Source organism: Bubalus kerabau, chromosome 1 (assembly GCF_029407905.1).
Source record: "Bubalus kerabau isolate K-KA32 ecotype Philippines breed swamp buffalo chromosome 1, PCC_UOA_SB_1v2, whole genome shotgun sequence".
Lineage (NCBI taxonomy): Eukaryota > Metazoa > Chordata > Mammalia > Artiodactyla > Bovidae > Bubalus > Bubalus kerabau.
This window is the reverse complement of record NC_073624.1, coordinates 95,440,946-95,450,855: the sequence shown is the minus strand read 5'-3', so window position 1 is coordinate 95,450,855 and position 9,910 is coordinate 95,440,946.

The window sequence follows — 9,910 nt, the reverse complement described above, 5'->3', positions numbered from 1 at the left end:
CCCCTGAGTTGTATGGGAGATGCTGATAATCTGTGATTGTGCTTTAGAGTCTCAAAAAGGTGCAGTTCAGTTTAGTTCAGTTGCTCAGTTGTGTCCAACCCTTTGCAACCCCATGGACTGCAGCACGCCAGGTTTCCCTGTCCATCACCAACTCCCAGAGCTTGCTCAAACTCATGTCCATTGAGTCAGTGATGCCATCCAACCATCTCATTCTCTGTCATCCCCTTCTCCTCCTGCCTTCAATCTTTCCCATCATCAGGGTCTTTCCCAAGGAGTCTGTTCTTCACATCAAGTGGCCAGAGTACTGGAGCTTCAGCTTCAGCACCAGTCCTTCCAATGAATATTCAGGACTGTTCCCCTTTAGGATTTACTGGTTTGGCCTCCTTGCAGGCCAAGGGACTCTCAAGAGTCTTCTCCAACACCACAGTTCAAAAACATCAGTTCTTCAATGCTCAGCTTTCTTTATAGTTCAACTCTCACATCCATACATGACTACTGGGAAAACCACAGCTTTGACTAGATAGACCTTTGTCAGCAAAGTTATGTCTCTGTTTTTTAATATGCTGTCTAGATTGGTCATAGCTTTTCTTCCAAGGAGCAAGCATCTTTTAATTTCATGGCTGTAGTCACCATCTGCAGTGATTTTGAAGTCCCCCAAAATAAAATCTGTTACTGTTTCCATTGTTTCCCCATCTATTTGCCATGAAGTGATGGGACTGGATGCCATGATCTTCGTTTTTTGAATGTTGAGTTTTAAACCAGCTTTTACATTCTCCTCTTTCACTTTCATCAAGAGGCTCTTTAGTTCTTCTTCACTTTCTGCCATAAGGGTGGTGTAATCTACGTATCTGAGGTTATTGATATCTCTACTGGCAATCTTGATTCCAGTTTGTGCTTCATCCAGCCCGGCATTTCACATGATGTACTCTGCATTGAAGTCAAATAAGCAGGGTGACAGTATACAGCCTTGACGTACTCCTTTCCCTATTTGATACCAGTCTGTTGTTCCATATCCGGTTCTAACTGTTGCTTCTTGACCTGCGTACAGATTTCTCAGGAGGCAGGTCAGGTGGTCTGGTATTCCCATCTCTTGAAGAATTTTCCAGTTTGTTGTGGTATGGCCCACCAAAAAGATTAAGGGCTACAGATACAAATGGTGGGTAGATAAACTGAATTCAGGAGTGCAAAGAAGTGGCCAGAGAGATAGTAAGAAATTCAGAAGGCGATGTCAGGAGGTTAAGGAAATCATCTTTCAAAACAGAGGGAGTATCCACTCTAATATTGCAGGAGGTCAGATAAGAAAAAGCTTGAAATGGTCTACCAGATTTGGCTTTCAGTTGATCATAGATGGCTTTAATAACTTCTGTGACTGGTGGCTGGGGTCAGAATAGATAGGATGAGATGAAAATAGAGAACGAATATGGCCTCTTTTCTGGGGGAAGAGAAAAAAGAGGGGTCAAGGATAATTTCCCTCCCTCCTTCCCTCTTTCCCTTCTTCCTTACCTTTTTTTTTTTCTCTTTTATTTTTGTCTGCGTGACATGTGAAGTCTTAGTTCCCCGACCAGGGGTTGCACCTGTGCCCCCTCAGTGGAACTGCAGTGTCTTAACCACTGGACTGCTAGGGAAGTCCCCTTCTTTGCTTCTTTAAGGGAGGAAAGGTCTTGAGCAGCGATACAGATAGAGGGGAAAAATCCCTCCAAGGATGAAGGTGAGAGGAGCAGGACCAGATAGAGAAGCCAGTTGATGTAGTGAGGTTCTGAGCAGTGGAGTTCGGAGTGCAGCTGAAGGGCCTGACTCAGAGCACAGCGAGGGCCATATCCTAGAAGGAAGAGAAAAGGATGGGAATGGGTACAGGCAGCGGGTAAGGGGATGTTGTTAGGATGGTAGTGGCAGCCATGGCGGTCCCTTTGGGCACCAGGAGTTTATGATTCTGATGACTAGCAGAGGAGAGTGGTGGTGCATCTGGCCTCACGTTAGCTAAGAAGACACTGCTACTTCCTTAGCCTGGATCACTCTCCTCCTTTATGGGGGCTTGGAAGCCTTCCTTGACTGATACCTCCACTCTGCCCTTTCCCAGTACACGCCTCAGTGCCCCATTCCCTTTTTGCCTCAGCACAGAGGCCAAAAGCTCCCCTTGGCTCAGTGTCTGTCTGTCTGTCTCTTGTCGTCAGAGAGAAGGTTCAAGGAAGGAGGTGAGGAGGCGATGGGAACACATGTGAATCTGTAAAACGGGTGGATTCTCCTCAGGACTGTCCCCCAGCTCTCAGGACAGGCTGTGCCCACAAGGGGGTGCTCGGCCAGAGAAGGCCTGCGTGGCACCATCTGGGCAAATGGCCCAATTGGCAGGCTGGTAGCAGGGCCCTCACTCTGGTCAAGACCTTTGCTCCCTGCTCAGATGGCCCTGGGCTCCGTTGCCATGGCTGCTCTTTAGTTTGAGGTAAACAGAGCTCTTCCTCCTCCTGTCCAGACACCTAAGTGTCTCTCTGGGGAAGGGTTGGAATTTCAAGCGTCCAGGTGTCCCTCACTCCCCTTCCCGGAAGGCACGAGGGCGGTGAGTCATGCATTTAGGCCCTTCTCCACCCCCTCACTGCTCTCAGGCGCCCTGCTTCCCCCTCCTGCCCCACCTGGGTCTGGAGAGAAATTGGGGAGGATAGGGTGAGGGCTGGATCTTGCTATCAAGCTGGGTGTGGGGTGGAGGGCAGAGCCTTCCTGTCCTCCCATCTAGGGGCCTGGATCCTGGGGCCTGCCTGAATCCAATCCCTGGAATCAGTGAGAACAATTACAGCTTCTTTCCTCCTTATCTGCTGGATCCTTATGGCCTGGGGTGAAAGAGAGGAGAGGACAGAAAAAACAAATGTGGAGGAGAAGAATAGGGATCAGAGCGGAGAAAATGATTCACCTGGATAGAATTGACTCTTGGAACCATTCATTCATTCACTCATTCACTCATTCTCTCATTCTGTGGATCAAACAAATTCCTGTGCTGGGTGCTGAGGGAAATAGAAACTTGCAAGACAGAACCCTGTTATGTTTTTTTTTTTTTCCTGATGTGGTCCATTTTTAAAGTCTTTATTGATTTTGTTACAATATTTCTTCTTTTTTAATGTTTTGGTTTTCTGGCCATTAGGCATGTGGCATCTTAGCTCTCTGACCAAGGATTGAAACTTCCCCCCACGCACTGGAAGGCAGAGACTTAACCACTGGACTGCCAGGGAAGTCCCACCACCCTGATTTTGAGGAAGTGCCTTACAGCGGGTGTGAAGGCCCTGGATTGGAATCTGGGGGCCCTGGCTTGAGCCCCAAATACCACTGGATGGGCAAATCACTTCTCTAAGCCTTGGGTTCCTCGTCTGTGAATGAGGATAACCATACTGAGCTCCCAAGGTTACTGTGCAGATCAGATGAGATGAATATGGACGCCTGCTTCATTCGCCCTTGTCCACTGCCTGTCAGATGCCTGTGGCTTGGGTTTACAATCAGGGAGGGGTGCTCAGACAGGTATAACCCAGCCCAGGGAGTAACAAAGGTCGGTTCTTGGGGTCTCTGTGGGAGGGGCCACTTCCTACTGTGCAGACTGTGGGTGGTGGTGTGCGGAGGTGCCTGGTGTGTGATTTTCATTCAGTAAATGTTTGCAGAGTGCCCGGGGTGTGCTGGAGCCAGGGCCTGCAGGAAGGGTAAGGTTTCAGCAGGCGCAGGTGCCAAGGATGGCGGCAGGAGGGACAGGCAGAGCCCTGGGGCTGGGGCAGGAGGCAGCTAGTGCCAGGTAGGAAGGACTCAGCTCCATCCTTCATGAGGCGCTTGACCTTTACTCTGAAGGCAAAGGAAGTTCTGAGCTGGGGAGTGACAGGATCAAAGTGGTGTTTGTAGAACAGTCTGGCTGGGCCCTGGGCCCTGGGCCCTGGGAGAGGACAACTTGGAGCAAAGCAAAGCGAGCTCAGTGTGGAGGCGGAGGGGGGCTGGGCCACAGGGAAAAAGCCTACGTGTCTAGGAGCCTCAGGCGGGCAGTGAGGTCACTTCTCCCCCAACTCTGCGGGGAGGAGGAGGGGGTTCATGGCTGCACGTCTCTGTCCCTGGGGCCCCTTCTCACCTGCTTGCGAGAAGGCGGGAGGGAACATGGCAGGGAGTTGGAGAATTTCTCAGGGCCACAGACAGCAAGGAACACTGCCTCTTCTCTCCTCCTTCCTTCACGGAAGCCAGGGCTCCACTCAGGGGGGAAGGGGGACAGACTGGAATCAGGATTGGGCTCCCTGCTGGGTCCTGCTCCAATACTCCAAGAAAGAGGGCGAGTCAACTGCCATTTTTGAAGCTGGAGAAGTAGTTGATGGTGGCAGAGAGAGGGAAAACCCACAGGCCACAAGAAATTCACTGTCCTGAATGTCCAAAGTTGCTGCCTGCAATACAGTGCTGTCCAGCCCCGGGACCTAACTTTCTTGGGAGGGAAATTTCTGGCTAGGGGCTGGCTGATAGGAATCCAAGACACTTAGCCTTTGTTGGCATCAGCGATCCTGGCCACCCTTTGCTCCAACTTCATTTCCGGATGGACCACCCATGCTGGGGTGACTCAGGTATATGGCCCAGGCCTCCCAACCCCCAGGGCTGACTCAGCCTGAATTCCGGGGAATGCGGAGATAGCTCTCCCCAGCTCTCCGGGGGTGGAGAGATAAGGTTTACGGCTGGTTCTCTGCAAGGTGGTGCGGACATCCCTCCAATTGCATTCTTCTTGGGCCTGACCTTGTGTTACACAGACTTTTCCAGGAATTTCAGGCATTTCAGCACCATATTCAGAAATCTGTTCCTTGGCACCTCCTCCCCCAGGAGGTCTCCTCACCAGCCAGGCTGTGGCTTGCTCTTGTCCCCTAGAGGCACGCTGTTCCCACTCTCCTCTGGGCCTTGGACTCTGGGCCCCATGTTCCACTGTAGGTCTGAGTGAAAAGAGATCCCCCCGCCAACCCCTCACCGCTCCTTTTGCAAAGGAACATCCCCTCCTTTCCTTTTCCCTCATTCTACTCCTCCTCCTTGCATCAGCCGGTCCTTCCTTCAGTCTAGCCTTTTCTCCCTTTCAATACTTAAACTTCCACTTAATTTAATATTTATTTTCATTTTATCTCCAGGTCACATTCTCTATATTAAAAAATAGTCATATAATAACAATAGATGGAGTATAACCTTTCAAAATTGTGACTATATTATATATGCCTTTAACTTGTATGATATTGTACAGCATTAAAAAAGACTTTGTGAGTATTGGGACTTCCTTGGTGGTCCAGTGGCTATGACTCCAGGCTCCCAATGCAGGGGGCCTGAGTTCCATCCCTAGTTGAGGAACTAGATCCCACATACCACAAGTAAAGATCCCACGTGCCACAACTAATACCTGGTGTGGAGAAGGCAATGGCACCCCACTCTAGTACTCTTGCCCGGAAAATCCCATGGACGGAGGAGCCTGGTGGGCTGCAGTCCATGGGGTCGCTAAGAGTTGGGCACTACTGAGCGACTTCACTTTCACTTTTCACTTTCATGCATGGGAGAAGGAAATGGCAGCCCACTCCAGCGTTCTTGCCTGGAGAATCCCAGGGACGGGGGAGCCTGATGGGCTGCTGTCTATGGGGTCGTACAGAGTCGGACACGACTGAAACGACTTAGCAGCAGTAGCAGCAGCCAAGTAAATAAATAAATATATATATACACACACACACTTTGTAGATATTGAAAAAATTTGGATTTAGGGAAAAATTATATATGATCATACTCCACTTCCTGCATCCCCTACACTGTCAGAGAAAAAAGTGAACTTTACACACTTTGAAAGATGGGATGCACAGAGAAAGATACACCCAAGTAACAACACAGAGACCAAACAGCAGACATGTCAGAAGCACAGATGAGACAGCTCAGGGCTCACAGCAGAGAGGAGGAGTCACAAAAACACTCAAGCTTTGAAATACCATCGCTGGGGCCTTATTGAAAGGGAGAAAAGACCAGACTGAAGGGAGGACTGGCTAATTCAAGGAATAGCAGGAGCAGAAATCAGTGAAGTAGGGCGGTGATGCTCCTTTGAAAGGGAGGAAGGCATTACATTGGAGAAGGAAATGGCAGCTTGCTCCAGTATTGTTGCCTGGAGAATCCCGTGGACAGAGGAGCCTGGCAGGCTACAGTTGATGGGGTCGCAAGAGTCGGATGTGACTTAGCGATTAAATCATCACATCAAGGCATTACTTAAAGGAGCTGATGCTGTTTTGTTCAAGGGTTGGTATTGCAGGGAGGTAGCATTGGAGAAGGAGATGGCAACCCACTCCAGTGTTCTTGCCTGGAGAATCCCAGGGACGGGAGAACCTGGTGGGCTGCCGTCTATGGGGTTGCACAGAGTCAGACACGACTGAAGCAACTTAGCAGTAGCAGCAGCAGCAGCAGACTCTGGAGAGCAGGTGAGAGTGGACTTACCACAGGAGCCCCTTAACGGAGGAGAAGGAGGCAACAGACAGGGGTTGGGTGAATTCTTGGGGAGACTTTATAGTTTTCACCCATCAGAGCAGTAGTTTTTTTTTTTAACTTAAAAAAATCTTTTTATTTTATATAGGAATAGAGCCAACTAACAATGCTGTGATAGTTTCAGGTGGATAGCAAAGGGACTCAGCCATATATATATACATGTCTCCATTCTCCCCCAAACTCCCCTCCCACCAGGGTGCCACATAACACTGAGCGGAGTTCCCTATGCTCTCCCATAGGTCCTTCTTGGTTATCCACTTTAAATAGAGCCATGTGTATGTGTTGATCTTCAACTCCCTAACTATCCTGTACCCCTATCCTTCCCAGCAGTAGTTCTATATGGGGACTGCACAGGGGTAAAGAAAATCTCTTGCAAACATTAGCATTATAGAATTGCCCAAATCAGGTGTGATTTCAAGCTTAATGTTTTCTCCAAGGCATTGCAATCACTTTGGGAAGATCAAAGTTCTAAAAACAAAATGAATTTAAATGTCATTAACAATAAAATGTAATTTCAAGGAATTTTGAAAATAAATGGGACTGCTCCTTCATTGCACAGATGCAACAACTATAGCTCTGAGAGGGGAAGTGACCTGTCTCAGATCACACGGCAACTTAGAGACTGAGCTGAGACTGGAGCACAGGTTATTTGATTTCCCAGTTTAATCCGCTGCGGCCGTATGTTGTTTCAAGAACTGTTGAAAACAATTCTTAAAATGAAAAAAAAGAGAATTCTCCTGACAAAGCCTGGAGCACTTTGGAGGTGGTGGAGGAATCTGCAAAAGTGAAAGGTCTTCAGGGTGTGTCAGCTCGCGGGATTTGTGGGCTGGGCAGGGACTGGGAGCAGGAGGTCAGCTAGCCAGGGAGCCCGCTCTCAGCTGTCCCGGGGTTCCTAAGCCTCCACAGATCAGCAGGGAAACTTCTGCAGGCCTTCTGGAAGTCATCTTCCTTTGTCAGAGGTGCTGGCTGATGACAGCGAACGCTTTCATGCTGGCCTGGAGGGTCTGTACCCTATCCCCTGTGTCTCTGTGTCTGGTTAGACTCACGACGGGGAAGCCCAGCAGGACTGGGAAAGCTAACTGGGTTTCGGAGCCAGAAGAGTTGGGTTGGCTTCTGATCCTGACACCTAGGTGCTACGGGACCTTACAGAATGGATCTAAAGTTTCGAAACTTCTGCATGTTAATGTATAAATAAGACTAGCTGTACTTTCCTCATAGGTTTAATTGTGAGGATTAAATGGGGTTATAAAAAGTCTATGATTCAGGGAGTGCCTGGCATATGGTAAGACCCTGAAGGGATGGGGAGAGAGGGAGGTGTAAGGCAGGGAGGCAGACAGGGCCCAGTTCTACTGTTAGAGCACAAGGTATTCTTAACCTCGATGCTCAGTTTCCTCAGCTGTAAAATGGAGACAGTGCTGATTTCATAGTTTCTCTAAGGATTAAAAGCTGTCATTACTGCCTTAAGGAAACTCCTAAGTCATTGGGTGGGTACTTACACCCATGCCCAACTCTGGGAGACCAGATCAGAGTCCTGGATGGGAAACCCGGGGAGAAGTCTGAGAGGGAAAGTCTGGGAGGGCTTCCTGTAGGAGGTGTTTGGAGTGGAGCCAGAGAGAGAGTCTGGTGAAGAAACCAGGTGGAGAGAGTTTGTGTAGGAGCTCGCTGTCATATGAAATAGGGTCAGGCTGTGGGTGGGGAGGGGTGGTTGGAGGTGGAGGGTTCTTGCGGCTGCAAATGTGGGGGTCATGGAAGCCATGGACCCATGGGACTAGGAGGAGGCCTGGAGACTCTGACTTCTGCAGCGGGATACTCCTGAGCCAGAAGCTCTGATCTGGTAGGGAAATGGCCCTCTCCTTTGTCTCCCAGGGCTTCCCTTGAGGCTCAGCTGGCAAAGAATCCGCCTGCAATGTGGGAGACCTGGATTCCATCCCTGGGTTGGGAAGATCCTCAGAGAAGGGGAAAGGCTACCCACTCCAGTATTCTGGCCTGGTGAATTCCATGGACTGTGTAGTCCATGGGGCTACAAAGAGCCGGGCACGACTGAACCACTTTCACTTTTGTCTCCCACGTTATGGAGGCTGTTTCTGTGCTTCTCTTAGCTTTCCAAGATGATCACCTGGGAAACCAAGGAAGGAGAGAGAGGGCAGTACAGGAGCAATGCCTTGGGGAGCCCTGGCCTCAGGCTGGAATTCTGTTGGGAATGCAAAAACACATACTGCTTTGTGTTGCCATAGAAGCTTGCCTAACACTCCTTGGGGCTAAACAGGTTCCAGCTGGCTGGGCTGGCTGGGACCAAGCCCAATTCCACCTTCCAGGTCAGCAGCTTTGTCACTAGACCTAGGGTGGTATCGCTGTGATCTGTTTTGGAGTTGTCTTAGCCCTTAGAGACCAAGGAGTCCCGGAAGGTATGTTGGATATTGGGTGGTAGGTAGTACAGACCTGACCTGACCTGAGCTGCTCTCCTACCCTCTCTAATACACACACATACACACACACACACACACACACACACACAATGGCATAGACTGAGCAGTGATTAGTGAATTCATTCATCATATGTTGGAAGGTGCTTTCTAAGCACTTTCTAAGGCTGCAGATATAGTAGTCAGTAAGGCAGTCAAGGTCTCTGCTCTCATGGGCTTTCTTTTTTTGGGGAGGTGTCCCCTAGGTCTGTTTGGATTACTAAGTAGGAGAGGTCATTTAGATGTTCAGTAAATGAATATAATATATATTTTTTGGATTGCTAAATAAAAGAAGAAAAATTTTGGGGGGACATTTCTTCTGGGTTATTCACACAGACTCTGTAAGAAAGCATCACTGAAAACAGCATGCCCAGGCTTTGGACTTACCCCAGACTTGAGGTCAAATCTTGAAGGACCTTTAAATTTCTTATCTGTAAAATGGGGTAATGTTACCTTCCTCCTGGGTTATTTTATGATTATAAATATGTAAGAGATCTGACACTTTGACCATTAGTGGAAACCCAGCAAATGAAAGCGGACATCATTATCACCATCATTTATTTCCCACATCACCACCTTCATCATCATCAAGGATGGGAGGGAAAAGAGCCCTGGGTTGGGAGCTGGGGAAGCAGAATGGGTGTCGTGGGCAGAGCTCAGTTTGCATGGCTGGCTTCCTTGGAATTGGATTTGCAAGCTTCTGTTTTGCATTGCAGCAGAGTTTTGCATGTTATCCCTTTATTACAATCCCAGAGACTCCTTCTTATACTCGCAATCACCACCTCTCTCTAGTTACCCTCAACCCTTCTGAACGATCGCTCTCTGCCTTGTGAACACCTCCCATGGGCTGAGTGGACACTGCAGAGGACACAGAGATGCATGAGACATGGTTCCATCCTTCAAGGACTTCAATTTTCACCAGGCAAATGAGTCAAAGTGGGTGTGAACACAAGTTCCAT